At 56.7% G+C, this 20910-nt stretch overlaps 18 non-coding genes and 1 pseudogene across 18 annotated transcripts; all 19 read left to right on the forward strand.

The window, feature by feature from the left end:
- On the forward strand, positions 1-180 carry LOC149431563 (U2 spliceosomal RNA; annotated as a pseudogene; the record flags this gene model as incomplete).
- Positions 181-1133: 953 nt separating this feature from the next.
- LOC149431564 (U2 spliceosomal RNA) lies at positions 1134-1321 on the forward strand. Its single transcript, XR_016309241.1, has one exon. It is a non-coding gene; the product is annotated as a U2 spliceosomal RNA (small nuclear RNA).
- A 957-nt stretch (positions 1322-2278) lies between these two features.
- On the forward strand, positions 2279-2468 carry LOC149431565 (U2 spliceosomal RNA). The gene has a single exon (XR_016309240.1). It is a non-coding gene; the product is annotated as a U2 spliceosomal RNA (small nuclear RNA).
- Positions 2469-3424: 956 nt separating this feature from the next.
- Positions 3425-3615, forward strand: LOC149431566 (U2 spliceosomal RNA). The gene has a single exon (XR_016309192.1). It is a non-coding gene; the product is annotated as a U2 spliceosomal RNA (small nuclear RNA).
- Positions 3616-4570: 955 nt separating this feature from the next.
- Positions 4571-4761, forward strand: LOC149431567 (U2 spliceosomal RNA). The gene has a single exon (XR_016309203.1). It is a non-coding gene; the product is annotated as a U2 spliceosomal RNA (small nuclear RNA).
- Positions 4762-5718: 957 nt separating this feature from the next.
- Positions 5719-5908, forward strand: LOC149431568 (U2 spliceosomal RNA). Its single transcript, XR_016309239.1, has one exon. It is a non-coding gene; the product is annotated as a U2 spliceosomal RNA (small nuclear RNA).
- A 956-nt stretch (positions 5909-6864) lies between these two features.
- LOC149431569 (U2 spliceosomal RNA) lies at positions 6865-7055 on the forward strand. The gene has a single exon (XR_016309214.1). It is a non-coding gene; the product is annotated as a U2 spliceosomal RNA (small nuclear RNA).
- Positions 7056-8012: 957 nt separating this feature from the next.
- Positions 8013-8203, forward strand: LOC149431570 (U2 spliceosomal RNA). Its single transcript, XR_016309225.1, has one exon. It is a non-coding gene; the product is annotated as a U2 spliceosomal RNA (small nuclear RNA).
- Positions 8204-9160: 957 nt separating this feature from the next.
- On the forward strand, positions 9161-9351 carry LOC149431571 (U2 spliceosomal RNA). The gene has a single exon (XR_016309237.1). It is a non-coding gene; the product is annotated as a U2 spliceosomal RNA (small nuclear RNA).
- Positions 9352-10307: 956 nt separating this feature from the next.
- LOC149431572 (U2 spliceosomal RNA) lies at positions 10308-10498 on the forward strand. Its single transcript, XR_016309193.1, has one exon. It is a non-coding gene; the product is annotated as a U2 spliceosomal RNA (small nuclear RNA).
- A 955-nt stretch (positions 10499-11453) lies between these two features.
- Positions 11454-11644, forward strand: LOC149431573 (U2 spliceosomal RNA). The gene has a single exon (XR_016309194.1). It is a non-coding gene; the product is annotated as a U2 spliceosomal RNA (small nuclear RNA).
- Positions 11645-12601: 957 nt separating this feature from the next.
- LOC149431574 (U2 spliceosomal RNA) lies at positions 12602-12792 on the forward strand. The gene has a single exon (XR_016309195.1). It is a non-coding gene; the product is annotated as a U2 spliceosomal RNA (small nuclear RNA).
- A 957-nt stretch (positions 12793-13749) lies between these two features.
- Positions 13750-13940, forward strand: LOC149431575 (U2 spliceosomal RNA). Its single transcript, XR_016309196.1, has one exon. It is a non-coding gene; the product is annotated as a U2 spliceosomal RNA (small nuclear RNA).
- A 957-nt stretch (positions 13941-14897) lies between these two features.
- LOC149431576 (U2 spliceosomal RNA) lies at positions 14898-15088 on the forward strand. The gene has a single exon (XR_016309197.1). It is a non-coding gene; the product is annotated as a U2 spliceosomal RNA (small nuclear RNA).
- A 956-nt stretch (positions 15089-16044) lies between these two features.
- LOC149431577 (U2 spliceosomal RNA) lies at positions 16045-16235 on the forward strand. Its single transcript, XR_016309198.1, has one exon. It is a non-coding gene; the product is annotated as a U2 spliceosomal RNA (small nuclear RNA).
- Positions 16236-17191: 956 nt separating this feature from the next.
- Positions 17192-17382, forward strand: LOC149431578 (U2 spliceosomal RNA). Its single transcript, XR_016309199.1, has one exon. It is a non-coding gene; the product is annotated as a U2 spliceosomal RNA (small nuclear RNA).
- A 957-nt stretch (positions 17383-18339) lies between these two features.
- LOC149431579 (U2 spliceosomal RNA) lies at positions 18340-18530 on the forward strand. The gene has a single exon (XR_016309200.1). It is a non-coding gene; the product is annotated as a U2 spliceosomal RNA (small nuclear RNA).
- A 957-nt stretch (positions 18531-19487) lies between these two features.
- LOC149431580 (U2 spliceosomal RNA) lies at positions 19488-19678 on the forward strand. The gene has a single exon (XR_016309201.1). It is a non-coding gene; the product is annotated as a U2 spliceosomal RNA (small nuclear RNA).
- Positions 19679-20635: 957 nt separating this feature from the next.
- Positions 20636-20826, forward strand: LOC149431581 (U2 spliceosomal RNA). The gene has a single exon (XR_016309202.1). It is a non-coding gene; the product is annotated as a U2 spliceosomal RNA (small nuclear RNA).
- The last annotated feature ends 84 nt before the right edge of the window (positions 20827-20910 follow it).

Consider the following 20910-nt stretch of genomic DNA (forward strand, 5'->3'; position numbering starts at 1 on the left):
GCCTTTTTGGCTAAGATCAAGTGTAGTATCTGTTCTTATCAGTTTAATATCTGATACGTCCCCTATCTGGGACCATATATTAAATGGATTTTTAGAACAGGGAGATGGAAGAAGAGCTTGCTCTGTCCACTCCACGCATCGACCTGGTATTGCAGTACCTCCAGGACCGGTGCACCCCTCTTATGCGGTTTTCCAAAAGCAGACATAGAAGAAGAGAAATGACTACGACAAGCAGTCACTCTCCTTTCTTTCCCAAGAAGGAAAGGAAAGGGCACAAGGTCACACCTGTGATGGGAGTGATCGAGGCCCATCCCAGTGGTCCTAACCAGCCTTGGCCTTGGCTCCTGCAGACCAGACGGCAGCCTGCTGGCTTCATTGTGTTGTGTGTTATTGTTGTTGTCCTCCTCCTCATTGTGCCTTATCTGTGTTTGTTGCTGATAACTCCTAACGAGGTGTGAAAAGCCTCATTCCATTAAAGGTGTTTTTAACCCTGGGTGTGCCTGTGTGCTTTTGTTTGGTGCGTGTCACTTTCTTGCTTTCATTCTTGCTGGGCTTGCCTGGATGGGACGACGTGCCCAATGGCCTGAAAAGAAGCGAGGAGAGTCAGCAAGCTCTCTGTCTCTCCATCCGAAGGAAAGCAGGAAGTCAGCTGGCTGGAAGCCGAGCTTTCAGCCCGTCCGAAGGAGGAAGGAGGGAGGCCTGGCTGGAAGCAACCCGAGAGAGAGAGCTGCTGCTCTGCTCAGCTCGACTCTGGGACGGCCGCTCGAGCTGCCGCACGGATATGCCATGCCAAGGCCTGTGTCTCCTCTAGTGGCCCGCCTCGCCCGCGTCGCCCTAGAGGCGGGGCCATGCAAACGACCGTGCTGCTGATTTCTCCCCAAACCAGCAGCACCTGCTGGTGCCCACTTGGGCTAGAGGAGGAGCAGACTGGGCCCAGGGGATGGAAGCCAAGTGTCCAGGAGGGAGTGGAGGCAGGGGAGCCAGGCCCTGGGCCAGAGGTGTGAATTTTGGCAGCCCCAGCCACCTGGGAGAGCCCTGCGGAGGAGTGGGCCCCCTGCGGCCCGTGGAGCTCTCAGCGAGCCCGTCCCCTCTGCCCGTTCGGGCGGCCCTCGGGTAGGCCCGAGTTTCCGGTTATCGCTTCTCGGCCTTTTGGCTAAGATCAAGTGTAGTATCTGTTCTTATCAGTTTAATATCTGATACGTCCCCTATCTGGACCATATATTAAATGGATTTTTAGAACAGGGAGATGAAGAAGAGCTTGCTCTGTCCACTCCACGCATCGACCTGGTATTGCAGTACCTCCAGGACCGGTGCACCCCTCTTATGCGGTTTTCCAAAAGCAGACATAGAAGAAGAGAAATGACTACGACAAGCAGTCACTCTCCTTTCTTTCCCCAAGAAGGAAAGGAAAGGGCACAAGGTCACACCTGTGATGGGAGTGATCGAGGCCCATCCCAGTGGTCCTAACCAGCCTTGGCCTTGGGCTCCTGCAGACCAGACGGCAGCCTGCTGGCTTCATTGTGTTGTGTGTTATTGTTGTTGTCCTCCTCCTCATTGTGCCTTATCTGTGTTTGTTGCTGATAACTCCTAACGAGGTGTGAAAAGCCTCATTCCCATTAAAGGTGTTTTAACCCTGGGTGTGCCTGTGTGCTTTTGTTTGGTGCGTGTCACTTTCTTGCTTTCATTCTTGCTGGGCTTGCCTGGATGGGACGACGTGCCCAATGGCCTGAAAAGAAGCGAGGAGAGTCAGCAAGCTCTCTGTCTCTCCATCCGAAGAAAGCAGGAAGTCAGCTGGCTGGGAAGCCGAGCTTTCAGCCCGTCCGAAGGAGGAAGGAGGGAGGCCTGGCTGGAAGCAACCCGAGAGAGAGAGCTGCTGCTCTGCTCAGCTCGACTCTGGGACGGCCGCTCGAGCTGCCGCACGGATATGCCATGGCCAAGGCCTGTGTCTCCCTCTAGTGGCCCGCCTCGCCCGCGTCGCCCTAGAGGCGGGGCCATGCAACGACCGTGCTGCTGATTTCTCCCAAACCAGCAGCACCTGCTGGTGCCCACTTGGGCTAGAGGAGGAGCAGACTGGGCCCAGGGGATGGAAGCCAAGTGTCCAGGGAGGGAGTGGAGGCAGGGGAGCCAGGCCCTGGGGCCAGAGGTGTGAATTTTGGCAGCCCCAGCCACCTGGGAGAGCCCTGCGGAGGAGTGGGCCCCCTGCGGCCCGTGGAGCTCTCAGCGAGCCCGTCCCCTCTGCCCGTTCGGGCGGCCCTCGGGTAGGCCCGAGTTTCCGGTTATCGCTTCTCGGCCTTTTGCTAAGATCAAGTGTAGTATCTGTTCTTATCAGTTTAATATCTGATACGTCCCCTATCTGGGGACCATATATTAAATGGATTTTTAGAACAGGGAGATGGAAGAAGAGCTTGCTCTGTCCACTCCACGCATCGACCTGGTATTGCAGTACCTCCAGGACCGGTGCACCCCTCTTATGCGGTTTTCCAAAAGCAGACATAGAAGAAGAGAAATGACTACGACAAGCAGTCACTCTCCTTTCTTTCCCCAAGAAGGAAAGGAAAGGGCACAAGGTCACACCTGTGATGGGAGTGATCGAGGCCCATCCCAGTGGTCCTAACCAGCCTTGGCCTTGGCTCCTGCAGACCAGACGGCAGCCTGCTGGCTTCATTGTGTTGTGTGTTATTGTTGTTGTCCTCCTCCTCATTGTGCCTTATCTGTGTTTGTTGCTGATAACTCCTAACGAGGTGTGAAAAGCCTCATTCCATTAAAGGTGTTTTTAACCCTGGGTGTGCCTGTGTGCTTTTGTTTGGTGCGTGTCACTTTCTTGCTTTTCATTCTTGCTGGGCTTGCCTGGATGGGACGACGTGCCCAATGGCCTGAAAAGAAGCGAGGAGAGTCAGCAAGCTCTCTGTCTCTCCATCCGAAGGAAAGCAGGAAGTCAGCTGGCTGGGTAGCCGAGCTTTCAGCCCGTCCGAAGGAGGAAGGAGGGAGGCCTGGCTGGAAGCAACCCGAGAGAGAGAGCTGCTGCTCTGCTCAGCTCGACTCTGGGACGGCCGCTCGAGCTGCCGCACGGATATGCCATGCCAAGGCCTGTGTCTCCCTCTAGTGGCCCGCCTCGCCCGCGTCGCCCTAGAGGCGGGGCCATGCAAACGACCGTGCTGCTGATTTCTCCCCAAACCAGCAGCACCTGCTGGTGCCCACTTGGGCTAGAGGAGGAGCAGACTGGGCCCAGGGGATGGAAGCCAAGTGTCCAGGGAGGGAGTGGAGGCAGGGGAGCCAGGCCCTGGGCCAGAGGTGTGAATTTTGGCAGCCCCAGCCACCTGGGAGAGCCCTGCGGAGGAGTGGGCCCCCTGCGGCCGTGGAGCTCTCAGCGAGCCCGTCCCCTCTGCCCGTTCGGGCGGCCCTCGGGTAGGCCCGAGTTTCCGTTATCGCTTCTCGGCCTTTTGGCTAAGATCAAGTGTAGTATCTGTTCTTATCAGTTTAATATCTGATACGTCCCCTATCTGGGGACCATATATTAAATGGATTTTTAGAACAGGGAGATGGAAGAAGAGCTTGCTCTGTCCACTCCACGCATCGACCTGGTATTGCAGTACCTCCAGGACCGGTGCACCCCTCTTATGCGGTTTTCCAAAAGCAGACATAGAAGAGAGAAATGACTACGACAAGCAGTCACTCTCCTTTCTTTCCCCAAGAAGGAAAGGAAAGGGCACAAGGTCACACCTGTGATGGGAGTGATCGAGGCCCATCCCAGTGGTCCTAACCAGCCTTGGCCTTGGCTCCTGCAGACCAGACGGCAGCCTGCTGGCTTCATTGTGTTGTGTGTTATTGTTGTTGTCCTCCTCCTCATTGTGCCTTATCTGTGTTTGTTGCTGATAACTCCTAACGAGGTGTGAAAAGCCTCATTCCATTAAAGGTGTTTTTAACCCTGGGTGTGCCTGTGTGCTTTTGTTTGGTGCGTGTCACTTTCCTTGCTTTCATTCTTGCTGGGCTTGCCTGGATGGGACGACGTGCCCAATGGCCTGAAAAGAAGCGAGGAGAGTCAGCAAGCTCTCTGTCTCTCCATCCGAAGGGAAAGCAGGAAGTCAGCTGGCTGGGAAGCCGAGCTTTCAGCCCGTCCGAAGGAGGAAGGAGGGAGGCCTGGCTGGAAGCAACCCGAGAGAGAGAGCTGCTGCTCTGCTCAGCTCGACTCTGGGACGGCCGCTCGAGCTGCCGCACGGATATGCCATGCCAAGGCTGTGTCTCCCTCTAGTGGCCCGCCTCGCCCGCGTCGCCCTAGAGGCGGGGCCATGCAAACGACCGTGCTGCTGATTTCTCCCCAAACCAGCAGCACCTGCTGGTGCCCACTTGGGCTAGAGGAGGAGCAGACTGGGCCCAGGGATGGAAGCCCAAGTGTCCAGGGAGGGAGTGGAGGCAGGGAGCCAGGCCCTGGGCCAGAGGTGTGAATTTTGGCAGCCCCAGCCACCTGGGAGAGCCCTGCGGAGGAGTGGGCCCCCTGCGGCCGTGGAGCTCTCAGCGAGCCCGTCCCCTCTGCCCGTTCGGGCGGCCCTCGGGTAGGCCCGAGTTTCCGGTTATCGCTTCTCGGCCTTTTGGCTAAGATCAAGTGTAGTATCTGTTCTTATCAGTTTAATATCTGATACGTCCCCTATCTGGGGACCATATATTAAATGGATTTTTAGAACAGGGAGATGGAAGAAGAGCTTGCTCTGTCCACTCCACGCATCGACCTGGTATTGCAGTACCTCCAGGACCGGTGCACCCCTCTTATGCGGTTTTCCAAAAGCAGACATAGAAGAAGAGAAATGACTACGACAAGCAGTCACTCTCCTTTCTTTCCCCAAGAAGGAAAGGAAAGGGCACAAGGTCACACCTGTGATGGGAGTGATCGAGGCCCATCCCAGTGGTCCTAACCAGCCTTGGCCTTGGCTCCTGCAGACCAGACGGCAGCCTGCTGGCTTCATTGTGTTGTGTGTTATTGTTGTTGTCCTCCTCCTCATTGTGCCTTATCTGTGTTTGTTGCTGATAACTCCTAACGAGGTGTGAAAAGCCTCATTCCATTAAAGGTGTTTTTAACCCTGGGTGTGCCTGTGTGCTTTTGTTTGGTGCGTGTCACTTTCTTGCTTTCATTCTTGCTGGGCTTGCCTGGATGGGACGACGTGCCCAATGGCCTGAAAAGAAGCGAGGAGAGTCAGCAAGCTCTCTGTCTCTCCATCCGAAGGAAAGCAGGAAGTCAGCTGGCTGGGAAGCCGAGCTTTCAGCCCGTCCGAAGGAGGAAGGAGGGAGGCCTGGCTGGAAGCAACCCGAGAGAGAGAGCTGCTGCTCTGCTCAGCTCGACTCTGGGACGGCCGCTCGAGCTGCCGCACGGATATGCCATGCCAAGGCCTGTGTCTCCCTCTAGTGGCCCGCCTCGCCCGCGTCGCCCTAGAGGCGGGGCCATGCAAACGACCGTGCTGCTGATTTCTCCCCAAACCAGCAGCACCTGCTGGTGCCCACTTGGGCTAGAGGAGGAGCAGACTGGGCCCAGGGGATGGAAGCCAAGTGTCCAGGGAGGGAGTGGAGGCAGGGGAGCCAGGCCCTGGGCCAGAGGTGTGAATTTTGGCAGCCCCAGCCACCTGGGAGAGCCCTGCGGAGGAGTGGGCCCCCTGCGGCCCGTGGAGCTCTCAGCGAGCCCGTCCCCTCTGCCCGTTCGGGCGGCCCTCGGGTAGGCCCGAGTTTCCGGTTATCGCTTCTCGGCCTTTTGGCTAAGATCAAGTGTAGTATCTGTTCTTATCAGTTTAATATCTGATACGTCCCCTATCTGGGGACCATATATTAAATGGATTTTTAGACAGGGAGATGGAAGAAGAGCTTGCTCTGTCCACTCCACGCATCGACCTGGTATTGCAGTACCTCCAGGACCGGTGCACCCCTCTTATGCGGTTTTCCAAAAGCAGACATAGAAGAAGAGAAATGACTACGACAAGCAGTCACTCTCCTTTCTTTCCCCAAGAAGGAAAGGAAAGGGCACAAGGTCACACCTGTGATGGGAGTGATCGAGGCCATCCCAGTGGTCCTAACCAGCCTTGGCCTTGGCTCCTGCAGACCAGACGGCAGCCTGCTGGCTTCATTGTGTTGTGTGTTATTGTTGTTGTCCTCCTCCTCATTGTGCCTTATCTGTGTTTGTTGCTGATAACTCCTAACGAGGTGTGAAAAGCCTCATTCCATTAAAGGTGTTTTTAACCCTGGGTGTGCCTGTGTGCTTTTGTTTGGTGCGTGTCACTTTCTTGCTTTCATTCTTGCTGGGCTTGCCTGGATGGGACGACGTGCCCAATGGCCTGAAAAGAAGCGAGGAGAGTCAGCAAGCTCTCTGTCTCTCCATCCGAAGGAAAGCAGGAAGTCAGCTGGCTGGGAAGCCGAGCTTTCAGCCCGTCCGAAGGAGGAAGGAGGGAGGCCTGGCTGGAAGCAACCCGAGAGAGAGAGCTGCTGCTCTGCTCAGCTCGACTCTGGGACGGCCGCTCGAGCTGCCGCACGGATATGCCATGCCAAGGCCTGTGTCTCCCTCTAGTGGCCCGCCTCGCCCGCGTCGCCCTAGAGGCGGGGCCATGCAAACGACCGTGCTGCTGATTTCTCCCCAAACCAGCAGCACCTGCTGGTGCCCACTTGGGCTAGAGGAGGAGCAGACTGGGCCCAGGGGATGGAAGCCAAGTGTCCAGGGAGGGAGTGGAGGCAGGGGAGCCAGGCCCTGGGCCAGAGGTGTGAATTTTGGCAGCCCCAGCCACCTGGGAGAGCCCTGCGGAGGAGTGGGCCCCCTGCGGCCCGTGGAGCTCTCAGCGAGCCCGTCCCCTCTGCCCGTTCGGGCGGCCCTCGGGTAGGCCCGAGTTTCCGGTTATCGCTTCTCGGCCTTTTGGCTAAGATCAAGTGTAGTATCTGTTCTTATCAGTTTAATATCTGATACGTCCCCTATCTGGGGACCATATATTAAATGGATTTTTAGAACAGGGAGATGGAAGAAGAGCTTGCTCTGTCCACTCCACGCATCGACCTGGTATTGCAGTACCTCCAGGACCGGTGCACCCCTCTTATGCGGTTTTCCAAAAGCAGACATAGAAGAAGAGAAATGACTACGACAAGCAGTCACTCTCCTTTCTTTCCCCAAGAAGGAAAGGAAAGGGCACAAGGTCACACCTGTGATGGGAGTGATCGAGGCCCATCCCAGTGGTCCTAACCAGCCTTGGCCTTGGCTCCTGCAGACCAGACGGCAGCCTGCTGGCTTCATTGTGTTGTGTGTTATTGTTGTTGTCCTCCTCCTCATTGTGCCTTATCTGTGTTTGTTGCTGATAACTCCTAACGAGGTGTGAAAAGCCTCATTCCATTAAAGGTGTTTTTAACCCTGGGTGTGCCTGTGTGCTTTTGTTTGGTGCGTGTCACTTTCTTGCTTTCATTCTTGCTGGGCTTGCCTGGATGGGACGACGTGCCCAATGGCCTGAAAAGAAGCGAGGAGAGTCAGCAAGCTCTCTGTCTCTCCATCCGAAGGAAAGCAGGAAGTCAGCTGGCTGGGAAGCCGAGCTTTCAGCCCGTCCGAAGGAGGAAGGAGGGAGGCCTGGCTGGAAGCAACCCGAGAGAGAGAGCTGCTGCTCTGCTCAGCTCGACTCTGGGACGGCCGCTCGAGCTGCCGCACGGATATGCCATGCCAAGGCCTGTGTCTCCCTCTAGTGGCCCGCCTCGCCCGCGTCGCCCTAGAGGCGGGGCCATGCAAACGACCGTGCTGCTGATTTCTCCCCAAACCAGCAGCACCTGCTGGTGCCCACTTGGGCTAGAGGAGGAGCAGACTGGGCCCAGGGGATGGAAGCCAAGTGTCCAGGGAGGGAGTGGAGGCAGGGGAGCCAGGCCCTGGGCCAGAGGTGTGAATTTTGGCAGCCCCAGCCACCTGGGAGAGCCCTGCGGAGGAGTGGGCCCCCTGCGGCCCGTGGAGCTCTCAGCGAGCCCGTCCCCTCTGCCCGTTCGGGCGGCCCTCGGGTAGGCCCGAGTTTCCGGTTATCGCTTCTCGGCCTTTTGGCTAAGATCAAGTGTAGTATCTGTTCTTATCAGTTTAATATCTGATACGTCCCCTATCTGGGGACCATATATTAAATGGATTTTTAGAACAGGGAGATGGAAGAAGAGCTTGCTCTGTCCACTCCACGCATCGACCTGGTATTGCAGTACCTCCAGGACCGGTGCACCCCTCTTATGCGGTTTTCCAAAAGCAGACATAGAAGAAGAGAAATGACTACGACAAGCAGTCACTCTCCTTTCTTTCCCCAAGAAGGAAAGGAAAGGGCACAAGGTCACACCTGTGATGGGAGTGATCGAGGCCCATCCCAGTGGTCCTAACCAGCCTTGGCCTTGGCTCCTGCAGACCAGACGGCAGCCTGCTGGCTTCATTGTGTTGTGTGTTATTGTTGTTGTCCTCCTCCTCATTGTGCCTTATCTGTGTTTGTTGCTGATAACTCCTAACGAGGTGTGAAAAGCCTCATTCCATTAAAGGTGTTTTTAACCCTGGGTGTGCCTGTGTGCTTTTGTTTGGTGCGTGTCACTTTCTTGCTTTCATTCTTGCTGGGCTTGCCTGGATGGGACGACGTGCCCAATGGCCTGAAAAGAAGCGAGGAGAGTCAGCAAGCTCTCTGTCTCTCCATCCGAAGGAAAGCAGGAAGTCAGCTGGCTGGGAAGCCGAGCTTTCAGCCCGTCCGAAGGAGGGAAGGAGGGAGGCCTGGCTGGAAGCAACCCGAGAGAGAGAGCTGCTGCTCTGCTCAGCTCGACTCTGGGACGGCCGCTCGAGCTGCCGCACGGATATGCCATGCCAAGGCCTGTGTCTCCCTCTAGTGGCCCGCCTCGCCCGCGTCGCCCTAGAGGCGGGGCCATGCAAACGACCGTGCTGCTGATTTCTCCCCAAACCAGCAGCACCTGCTGGTGCCCACTTGGGCTAGAGGAGGAGCAGACTGGGCCCAGGGGATGGAAGCAAGTGTCCAGGGAGGGAGTGGAGGCAGGGGAGCCAGGCCCTGGGCCAGAGGTGTGAATTTTGGCAGCCCCAGCCACCTGGGAGAGCCCTGCGGAGGAGTGGGCCCCCTGCGGCCCGTGGAGCTCTCAGCGAGCCCGTCCCCTCTGCCCGTTCGGGCGGCCCTCGGGTAGGCCCGAGTTTCCGGTTATCGCTTCTCGGCCTTTTGGCTAAGATCAAGTGTAGTATCTGTTCTTATCAGTTTAATATCTGATACGTCCCCTATCTGGGGACCATATATTAAATGGATTTTTAGAACAGGGAGATGGAAGAAGAGCTTGCTCTGTCCACTCCACGCATCGACCTGGTATTGCAGTACCTCCAGGACCGGTGCACCCCTCTTATGCGGTTTTCCAAAAGCAGACATAGAAGAAGAGAAATGACTACGACAAGCAGTCACTCTCCTTTCTTTCCCCAAGAAGGAAAGGAAAGGGCACAAGGTCACACTGTGATGGGAGTGATCGAGGCCCATCCCAGTGGTCCTAACCAGCCTTGGCCTTGGCTCCTGCAGACCAGACGGCAGCCTGCTGGCTTCATTGTGTTGTGTGTTATTGTTGTTGTCCTCCTCCTCATTGTGCCTTATCTGTGTTTGTTGCTGATAACTCCTAACGAGGTGTGAAAAGCCTCATTCCATTAAAGGTGTTTTTAACCCTGGGTGTGCCTGTGTGCTTTTGTTTGGTGCGTGTCACTTTCTTGCTTTCATTCTTGCTGGGCTTGCCTGGATGGGACGACGTGCCCAATGGCCTGAAAAGAAGCGAGGAGAGTCAGCAAGCTCTCTGTCTCTCCATCCGAAGGAAAGCAGGAAGTCAGCTGGCTGGGAAGCCGAGCTTTCAGCCCGTCCGAAGGAGGAAGGAGGGAGGCCTGGCTGGAAGCAACCCGAGAGAGAGAGCTGCTGCTCTGCTCAGCTCGACTCTGGGACGGCCGCTCGAGCTGCCGCACGGATATGCCATGCCAAGGCCTGTGTCTCCCTCTAGTGGCCCGCCTCGCCCGCGTCGCCCTAGAGGCGGGGCCATGCAAACGACCGTGCTGCTGATTTCTCCCCAAACCAGCAGCACCTGCTGGTGCCCACTTGGGCTAGAGGAGGAGCAGACTGGGCCCAGGGGATGGAAGCCAAGTGTCCAGGGAGGGAGTGGAGGCAGGGGAGCCAGGCCCTGGGCCAGAGGTGTGAATTTTGGCAGCCCCAGCCACCTGGGAGAGCCCTGCGGAGGAGTGGGCCCCCTGCGGCCCGTGGAGCTCTCAGCGAGCCCGTCCCCTCTGCCCGTTCGGGCGGCCCTCGGGTAGGCCCGAGTTTCCGGTTATCGCTTCTCGGCCTTTTGGCTAAGATCAAGTGTAGTATCTGTTCTTATCAGTTTAATATCTGATACGTCCCCTATCTGGGGACCATATATTAAATGGATTTTTAGAACAGGGAGATGGAAGAAGAGCTTGCTCTGTCCACTCCACGCATCGACCTGGTATTGCAGTACCTCCAGGACCGGTGCACCCCTCTTATGCGGTTTTCAAAAGCAGACATAGAAGAAGAGAAATGACTACGACAAGCAGTCACTCTCCTTTCTTTCCCCAAGAAGGAAAGGAAAGGGCACAAGGTCACACCTGTGATGGGAGTGATCGAGGCCCATCCCAGTGGTCCTAACCAGCCTTGGCCTTGGCTCCTGCAGACCAGACGGCAGCCTGCTGGCTTCATTGTGTTGTGTGTTATTGTTGTTGTCCTCCTCCTCATTGTGCCTTATCTGTGTTTGTTGCTGATAACTCCTAACGAGGTGTGAAAAGCCTCATTCCATTAAAGGTGTTTTAACCCTGGGTGTGCCTGTGTGCTTTTGTTTGGTGCGTGTCACTTTCTTGCTTTCATTCTTGCTGGGCTTGCCTGGATGGGACGACGTGCCCAATGGCCTGAAAAGAAGCGAGGAGAGTCAGCAAGCTCTCTGTCTCTCCATCCGAAGGAAAGCAGGAAGTCAGCTGGCTGGGAAGCCGAGCTTTCAGCCCGTCCGAAGGAGGAAGGAGGGAGGCCTGGCTGGAAGCAACCCGAGAGAGAGAGCTGCTGCTCTGCTCAGCTCGACTCTGGGACGGCCGCTCGAGCTGCCGCACGGATATGCCATGCCAAGGCCTGTGTCTCCCTCTAGTGGCCCGCCTCGCCCGCGTCGCCCTAGAGGCGGGGCCATGCAAACGACCGTGCTGCTGATTTCTCCCCAAACCAGCAGCACCTGCTGGTGCCCACTTGGGCTAGAGGAGGAGCAGACTGGGCCCAGGGGATGGAAGCCAAGTGTCCAGGGAGGGAGTGGAGGCAGGGGAGCCAGGCCCTGGGCCAGAGGTGTGAATTTTGGCAGCCCCAGCCACCTGGGAGAGCCCTGCGGAGGAGTGGGCCCCCTGCGGCCCGTGGAGCTCTCAGCGAGCCCGTCCCCTCTGCCCGTTCGGGCGGCCCTCGGGTAGGCCCGAGTTTCCGGTTATCGCTTCTCGGCCTTTTGGCTAAGATCAAGTGTAGTATCTGTTCTTATCAGTTTAATATCTGATACGTCCCCTATCTGGGGACCATATATTAAATGGATTTTTAGAACAGGGAGATGGAAGAAGAGCTTGCTCTGTCCACTCCACGCATCGACCTGGTATTGCAGTACCTCCAGGACCGGTGCACCCCTCTTATGCGGTTTTCCAAAAGCAGACATAGAAGAAGAGAAATGACTACGACAAGCAGTCACTCTCCTTTCTTTCCCCAAGAAGGAAAGGAAAGGGCACAAGGTCACACCTGTGATGGGAGTGATCGAGGCCCATCCCAGTGGTCCTAACCAGCCTTGGCCTTGGCTCCTGCAGACCAGACGGCAGCCTGCTGGCTTCATTGTGTTGTGTGTTATTGTTGTTGTCCTCCTCCTCATTGTGCCTTATCTGTGTTTGTTGCTGATAACTCCTAACGAGGTGTGAAAAGCCTCATTCCATTAAAGGTGTTTTTAACCCTGGGTGTGCCTGTGTGCTTTTGTTTGGTGCGTGTCACTTTCTTGCTTTCATTCTTGCTGGGCTTGCCTGGATGGGACGACGTGCCCAATGGCCTGAAAAGAAGCGAGGAGAGTCAGCAAGCTCTCTGTCTCTCCATCCGAAGGAAAGCAGGAAGTCAGCTGGCTGGGAAGCCGAGCTTTCAGCCCGTCCGAAGGAGGAAGGAGGGAGGCCTGGCTGGAAGCAACCCGAGAGAGAGAGCTGCTGCTCTGCTCAGCTCGACTCTGGGACGGCCGCTCGAGCTGCCGCACGGATATGCCATGCCAAGGCCTGTGTCTCCCTCTAGTGGCCCGCCTCGCCCGCGTCGCCCTAGAGGCGGGGCCATGCAAACGACCGTGCTGCTGATTTCTCCCCAAACCAGCAGCACCTGCTGGTGCCCACTTGGGCTAGAGGAGGAGCAGACTGGGCCCAGGGGATGGAAGCCAAGTGTCCAGGGAGGGAGTGGAGGCAGGGGAGCCAGGCCCTGGGCCAGAGGTGTGAATTTTGGCAGCCCCAGCCACCTGGGAGAGCCCTGCGGAGGAGTGGGCCCCCTGCGGCCCGTGGAGCTCTCAGCGAGCCCGTCCCCTCTGCCCGTTCGGGCGGCCCTCGGGTAGGCCCGAGTTTCCGGTTATCGCTTCTCGGCCTTTTGGCTAAGATCAAGTGTAGTATCTGTTCTTATCAGTTTAATATCTGATACGTCCCCTATCTGGGGACCATATATTAAATGGATTTTTAGAACAGGGAGATGGAAGAAGAGCTTGCTCTGTCCACTCCACGCATCGACCTGGTATTGCAGTACCTCCAGGACCGGTGCACCCCTCTTATGCGGTTTTCCAAAAGCAGACATAGAAGAAGAGAAATGACTACGACAAGCAGTCACTCTCCTTTCTTTCCCCAAGAAGGAAAGGAAAGGGCACAAGGTCACACCTGTGATGGGAGTGATCGAGGCCCATCCCAGTGGTCCTAACCAGCCTTGGCCTTGGCTCCTGCAGACCAGACGGCAGCCTGCTGGCTTCATTGTGTTGTGTGTTATTGTTGTTGTCCTCCTCCTCATTGTGCCTTATCTGTGTTTGTTGCTGATAACTCCTAACGAGGTGTGAAAAGCCTCATTCCATTAAAGGTGTTTTTAACCCTGGGTGTGCCTGTGTGCTTTTGTTTGGTGCGTGTCACTTTCTTGCTTTCATTCTTGCTGGGCTTGCCTGGATGGGACGACGTGCCCAATGGCCTGAAAAGAAGCGAGGAGAGTCAGCAAGCTCTCTGTCTCTCCATCCGAAGGAAAGCAGGAAGTCAGCTGGCTGGGAAGCCGAGCTTTCAGCCCGTCCGAAGGAGGAAGGAGGGAGGCCTGGCTGGAAGCAACCCGAGAGAGAGAGCTGCTGCTCTGCTCAGCTCGACTCTGGGACGGCCGCTCGAGCTGCCGCACGGATATGCCATGCCAAGGCCTGTGTCTCCCTCTAGTGGCCCGCCTCGCCCGCGTCGCCCTAGAGGCGGGGCCATGCAAACGACCGTGCTGCTGATTTCTCCCCAAACCAGCAGCACCTGCTGGTGCCCACTTGGGCTAGAGGAGGAGCAGACTGGGCCCAGGGGATGGAAGCCAAGTGTCCAGGGAGGGAGTGGAGGCAGGGGAGCCAGGCCCTGGGCCAGAGGTGTGAATTTTGGCAGCCCCAGCCACCTGGGAGAGCCCTGCGGAGGAGTGGGCCCCCTGCGGCCCGTGGAGCTCTCAGCGAGCCCGTCCCCTCTGCCCGTTCGGGCGGCCCTCGGGTAGGCCCGAGTTTCCGGTTATCGCTTCTCGGCCTTTTGGCTAAGATCAAGTGTAGTATCTGTTCTTATCAGTTTAATATCTGATACGTCCCCTATCTGGGGACCATATATTAAATGGATTTTTAGAACAGGGAGATGGAAGAAGAGCTTGCTCTGTCCACTCCACGCATCGACCTGGTATTGCAGTACCTCCAGGACCGGTGCACCCCTCTTATGCGGTTTTCCAAAAGCAGACATAGAAGAAGAGAAATGACTACGACAAGCAGTCACTCTCCTTTCTTTCCCCAAGAAGGAAAGGAAAGGGCACAAGGTCACACCTGTGATGGGAGTGATCGAGGCCCATCCCAGTGGTCCTAACCAGCCTTGGCCTTGGCTCCTGCAGACCAGACGGCAGCCTGCTGGCTTCATTGTGTTGTGTGTTATTGTTGTTGTCCTCCTCCTCATTGTGCCTTATCTGTGTTTGTTGCTGATAACTCCTAACGAGGTGTGAAAAGCCTCATTCCATTAAAGGTGTTTTTAACCCTGGGTGTGCCTGTGTGCTTTTGTTTGGTGCGTGTCACTTTCTTGCTTTCATTCTTGCTGGGCTTGCCTGGATGGGACGACGTGCCCAATGGCCTGAAAAGAAGCGAGGAGAGTCAGCAAGCTCTCTGTCTCTCCATCCGAAGGAAAGCAGGAAGTCAGCTGGCTGGGAAGCCGAGCTTTCAGCCCGTCCGAAGGAGGAAGGAGGGAGGCCTGGCTGGAAGCAACCCGAGAGAGAGAGCTGCTGCTCTGCTCAGCTCGACTCTGGGACGGCCGCTCGAGCTGCCGCACGGATATGCCATGCCAAGGCCTGTGTCTCCCTCTAGTGGCCCGCCTCGCCCGCGTCGCCCTAGAGGCGGGGCCATGCAAACGACCGTGCTGCTGATTTCTCCCCAAACCAGCAGCACCTGCTGGTGCCCACTTGGGCTAGAGGAGGAGCAGACTGGGCCCAGGGGATGGAAGCCAAGTGTCCAGGGAGGGAGTGGAGGCAGGGGAGCCAGGCCCTGGGCCAGAGGTGTGAATTTTGGCAGCCCCAGCCACCTGGGAGAGCCCTGCGGAGGAGTGGGCCCCCTGCGGCCCGTGGAGCTCTCAGCGAGCCCGTCCCCTCTGCCCGTTCGGGCGGCCCTCGGGTAGGCCCGAGTTTCCGGTTATCGCTTCTCGGCCTTTTGGCTAAGATCAAGTGTAGTATCTGTTCTTATCAGTTTAATATCTGATACGTCCCCTATCTGGGGACCATATATTAAATGGATTTTTAGAACAGGGAGATGGAAGAAGAGCTTGCTCTGTCCACTCCACGCATCGACCTGGTATTGCAGTACCTCCAGGACCGGTGCACCCCTCTTATGCGGTTTTCCAAAAGCAGACATAGAAGAAGAGAAATGACTACGACAAGCAGTCACTCTCCTTTCTTTCCCCAAGAAGGAAAGGAAAGGGCACAAGGTCACACCTGTGATGGGAGTGATCGAGGCCCATCCCAGTGGTCCTAACCAGCCTTGGCCTTGGCTCCTGCAGACCAGACGGCAGCCTGCTGGCTTCATTGTGTTGTGTGTTATTGTTGTTGTCCTCCTCCTCATTGTGCCTTATCTGTGTTTGTTGCTGATAACTCCTAACGAGGTGTGAAAAGCCTCATTCCATTAAAGGTGTTTTTAACCCTGGGTGTGCCTGTGTGCTTTTGTTTGGTGCGTGTCACTTTCTTGCTTTCATTCTTGCTGGGCTTGCCTGGATGGGACGACGTGCCCAATGGCCTGAAAAGAAGCGAGGAGAGTCAGCAAGCTCTCTGTCTCTCCATCCGAAGGAAAGCAGGAAGTCAGCTGGCTGGGAAGCCGAGCTTTCAGCCCGTCCGAAGGAGGAAGGAGGGAGGCCTGGCTGGAAGCAACCCGAGAGAGAGAGCTGCTGCTCTGCTCAGCTCGACTCTGGGACGGCCGCTCGAGCTGCCGCACGGATATGCCATGCCAAGGCCTGTGTCTCCCTCTAGTGGCCCGCCTCGCCCGCGTCGCCCTAGAGGCGGGGCCATGCAAACGACCGTGCTGCTGATTTCTCCCCAAACCAGCAGCACCTGCTGGTGCCCACTTGGGCTAGAGGAGGAGCAGACTGGGCCCAGGGGATGGAAGCCAAGTGTCCAGGGAGGGAGTGGAGGCAGGGGAGCCAGGCCCTGGGCCAGAGGTGTGAATTTTGGCAGCCCCAGCCACCTGGGAGAGCCCTGCGGAGGAGTGGGCCCCTGCGGCCCGTGGAGCTCTCAGCGAGCCCGTCCCCTCTGCCCGTTCGGGCGGCCCTCGGGTAGGCCCGAGTTTCCGGTTATCGCTTCTCGGCCTTTTGGCTAAGATCAAGTGTAGTATCTGTTCTTATCAGTTTAATATCTGATACGTCCCCTATCTGGGGACCATATATTAAATGGATTTTTAGAACAGGGAGATGGAAGAAGAGCTTGCTCTGTCCACTCCACGCATCGACCTGGTATTGCAGTACCTCCAGGACCGGTGCACCCCTCTTATGCGGTTTTCCAAAAGCAGACATAGAAGAAGAGAAATGACTACGACAAGCAGTCACTCTCCTTTCTTTCCCCAAGAAGGAAAGGAAAGGGCACAAGGTCACACCTGTGATGGGAGTGATCGAGGCCCATCCCAGTGGTCCTAACCAGCCTTGGCCTTGGCTCCTGCAGACCAGACGGCAGCCTGCTGGCTTCATTGTGTTGTGTGTTATTGTTGTTGTCCTCCTCCTCATTGTGCCTTATCTGTGTTTGTTGCTGATAACTCCTAACGAGGTGTGAAAAGCCTCATTCCATTAAAGGTGTTTTTAACCCTGGGTGTGCCTGTGTGCTTTTGTTTGGTGCGTGTCACTTTCTTGCTTTCATTCTTGCTGGGCTTGCCTGGATGGGACGACGTGCCCAATGGCCTGAAAAGAAGCGAGGAGAGTCAGCAAGCTCTCTGTCTCTCCATCCGAAGGAAAGCAGGAAGTCAGCTGGCTGGGAAGCCGAGCTTTCAGCCCGTCCGAAGGAGGAAGGAGGGAGGCCTGGCTGGAAGCAACCCGAGAGAGAGAGCTGCTGCTCTGCTCAGCTCGACTCTGGGACGGCCGCTCGAGCTGCCGCACGGATATGCCATGCCAAGGCCTGTGTCTCCCTCTAGTGGCCCGCCTCGCCCGCGTCGCCCTAGAGGCGGGGCCATGCAAACGACCGTGCTGCTGATTTCTCCCCAAACCAGCAGCACCTGCTGGTGCCCACTTGGGCTAGAGGAGGAGCAGACTGGGCCAGGGGATGGAAGCCAAGTGTCCAGGGAGGGAGTGGAGGCAGGGGAGCCAGGCCCTGGGCCAGAGGTGTGAATTTTGGCAGCCCCAGCCACCTGGGAGAGCCCTGCGGAGGAGTGGGCCCCCTGCGGCCCGTGGAGCTCTCAGCGAGCCCGTCCCCTCTGCCCGTTCGGGCGGCCCTCGGGTAGGCCCGAGTTTCCGGTTATCGCTTCTCGGCCTTTTGGCTAAGATCAAGTGTAGTATCTGTTCTTATCAGTTTAATATCTGATACGTCCCCTATCTGGGGACCATATATTAAATGGATTTTTAGAACAGGGAGATGGAAGAAGAGCTTGCTCTGTCCACTCCACGCATCGACCTGGTATTGCAGTACCTCCAGGACCGGTGCACCCCTCTTATGCGGTTTTCCAAAAGCAGACATAGAAGAAGAGAAATGACTACGACAAGCAGTCACTCTCCTTTCTTTCCCCAAGAAGGAAAGGAAAGGGCACAAGGTCACACCTGTGATGGGAGTGATCGAGGCCCATCCCAGTGGTCCTAACCAGCCTTGGCCTTGGCTCCTGCAGACCAGACGGCAGCCTGCTGGCTTCATTGTGTTGTGTGTTATTGTTGTTGTCCTCCTCCTCATTGTGCCTTATCTGTGTTTGTTGCTGATAACTCCTAACGAGGTGTGAAAAGCCTCATTCCATTAAAGGTGTTTTTAACCCTGGGTGTGCCTGTGTGCTTTTGTTTGGTGCGTGTCACTTTCTTGCTTTCATTCTTGCTGGGCTTGCCTGGATGGGACGACGTGCCCAATGGCCTGAAAAGAAGCGAGGAGAGTCAGCAAGCTCTCTGTCTCTCCATCCGAAGGAAAGCAGGAAGTCAGCTGGCTGGGAAGCCGAGCTTTCAGCCCGTCCGAAGGAGGAAGGAGGGAGGCCTGGCTGGAAGCAACCCGAGAGAGAGAGCTGCTGCTCTGCTCAGCTCGACTCTGGGACGGCCGCTCGAGCTGCCGCACGGATATGCCATGCCAAGGCCTGTGTCTCCCTCTAGTGGCCCGCCTCGCCCGCGTCGCCCTAGAGGCGGGGCCATGCAAACGACCGTGCTGCTGATTTCTCCCCAAACCAGCAGCACCTGCTGGTGCCCACTTGGGCTAGAGGAGGAGCAGACTGGGCCCAGGGGATGGAAGCCAAGTGTCCAGGGAGGGAGTGGAGGCAGGGGAGCCAGGCCCTGGGCCAGAGGTGTGAATTTTGGCAGCCCCAGCCACCTGGGAGAGCCCTGCGGAGGAGTGGGCCCCCTGCGGCCCGTGGAGCTCTCAGCGAGCCCGTCCCCTCTGCCCGTTCGGGCGGCCCTCGGGTAGGCCCGAGTTTCCGGTTATCGCTTCTCGGCCTTTTGGCTAAGATCAAGTGTAGTATCTGTTCTTATCAGTTTAATATCTGATACGTCCCCTATCTGGGGACCATATATTAAATGGATTTTTAGAACAGGGAGATGGAAGAAGAGCTTGCTCTGTCCACTCCACGCATCGACCTGGTATTGCAGTACCTCCAGGACCGGTGCACCCCTCTTATGCGGTTTTCCAAAAGCAGACATAGAAGAAGAGAAATGACTACGACAAGCAGTCACTCTCCTTTCTTTCCCCAAGAAGGAAAGGAAAGGGCACAAGGTCACACCTGTGATGGGAGTGATCGAGGCCCATCCCAGTGGTCCTAACCAGCCTTGGCCTTGGCTCCTGCAGACCAGACGGCAGCCTGCTGGCTTCATTGTGTTGTGTGTTATTGTTGTTGTCCTCCTCCTCATTGTGCCTTATCTGTGTTTGTTGCTGATAACTCCTAACGAGGTGTGAAAAGCCTCATTCCATTAAAGGTGTTTTTAACCCTGGGTGTGCCTGTGTGCTTTTGTTTGGTGCGTGTCACTTTCTTGCTTTCATTCTTGCTGGGCTTGCCTGGATGGGACGACGTGCCCAATGGCCTGAAAAGAAGCGAGGAGAGTCAGCAAGCTCTCTGTCTCTCCATCCGAAGGAAAGCAGGAAGTCAGCTGGCTGGGAAGCCGAGCTTTCAGCCCGTCCGAAGGAGGAAGGAGGGAGGCCTGGCTGGAAGCAACCCGAGAGAGAGAGCTGCTGCTCTGCTCAGCTCGACTCTGGGACGGCCGCTCGAGCTGCCGCACGGATATGCCATGCCAAGGCCTGTGTCTCCCTCTAGTGGCCCGCCTCGCCCGCGTCGCCCTAGAGGCGGGGCCATGCAAACGACCGTGCTGCTGATTTCTCCCCAAACCAGCAGCACCTGCTGGTGCCCACTTGGGCTAGAGGAGGAGCAGACTGGGCCCAGGGGATGGAAGCCAAGTGTCCAGGGAGGGAGTGGAGGCAGGGGAGCCAGGCCCTGGGCCAGAGGTGTGAATTTTGGCAGCCCCAGCCACCTGGGAGAGCCCTGCGGAGGAGTGGGCCCCCTGCGGCCCGTGGAGCTCTCAGCGAGCCCGTCCCCTCTGCCCGTTCGGGCGGCCCTCGGGTAGGCCCGAGTTTCCGGTTATCGCTTCTCGGCCTTTTGGCTAAGATCAAGTGTAGTATCTGTTCTTATCAGTTTAATATCTGATACGTCCCCTATCTGGGGACCATATATTAAATGGATTTTTAGAACAGGGAGATGGAAGAAGAGCTTGCTCTGTCCACTCCACGCATCGACCTGGTATTGCAGTACCTCCAGGACCGGTGCACCCCTCTTATGCGGTTTTCCAAAAGCAGACATAGAAGAAGAGAAATGACTACGACAAGCAGTCACTCTCCTTTCTTTCCCCAAGAAGGAAAGGAAAGGGCACAAGGTCACACCTGTGATGGGAGTGATCGAGGCCCATCCCAGTGGTCCTAACCAGCCTTGGCCTTGGCTCCTGCAGACCAGACGGCAGCCTGCTGGCTTCATTGTGTTGTGTGTTATTGTTGTTGTCCTCCTCCTCATTGTGCCTTATCTGTGTTTGTTGCTGATAACTCCTAACGAGGTGTGAAAAGCCTCATTCCATTAAAGGTGTTTTTAACCCTGGGTGTGCCTGTGTGCTTTTGTTTGGTGCGTGTCACTTTCTTGCTTTCATTCTTGCTGGGCTTGCCTGGATGGGACGACGTGCCCAATGGCCTGAAAAGAAGCGAGGAGAGTCAGCAAGCTCTCTGTCTCTCCATCCGAAGGAAAGCAGGAAGTCAGCTGGCTGGGAAGCCGAGCTTTCAGCCCGTCCGAAGGAGGAAGGAGGGAGGCCTGGCTGGAAGCAACCCGAGAGAGAGAGCTGCTGCTCTGCTCAGCTCGACTCTGGGACGGCCGCTCGAGCTGCCGCACGGATATGCCATGCCAAGGCCTGTGTCTCCCTCTAGTGGCCCGCCTCGCCCGCGTCGCCCTAGAGGCGGGGCCATGCAAACGACCGTGCTGCTGATTTCTCCCCAAACCAGCAGCACCTGCTGGTGCCCACTTGGGCTAGAGGAGGAGCAGACTGGGCCCAGGGGATGGAAGCCAAGTGTCCAGGGAGGGAGTGGAGGCAGGGGAGCCAGGCCCTGGGCCAGAGGTGTGAATTTTGGCAGCCCCAGCCACCTGGGAGAGCCCTGCGGAGGAGTGGGCCCCCTGCGGCCCGTGGAGCTCTCAGCGAGCCCGTCCCCTCTGCCCGTTCGGGCGGCCCTCGGGTAGGCCCGAGTTTCCGGTTATCGCTTCTCGGCCTTTTGGCTAAGATCAAGTGTAGTATCTGTTCTTATCAGTTTAATATCTGATACGTCCCCTATCTGGGGACCATATATTAAATGGATTTTTAGAACAGGGAGATGGAAGAAGAGCTTGCTCTGTCCACTCCACGCATCGACCTGGTATTGCAGTACCTCCAGGACCGGTGCACCCCTCTTATGCGGTTTTCCAAAAGCAGACATAGAAGAAGAGAAATGACTACGACAAGCAGTCACTCTCCTTTCTTTCCCCAAGAAGGAA

This window comes from Staurois parvus, unplaced genomic scaffold (assembly GCF_062004578.1).
Source record: "Staurois parvus isolate SC_StPar_1 unplaced genomic scaffold, SC_StPar_1.0 ptg002205l, whole genome shotgun sequence".
NCBI classification, from domain to species: domain Eukaryota; kingdom Metazoa; phylum Chordata; class Amphibia; order Anura; family Ranidae; genus Staurois; species Staurois parvus.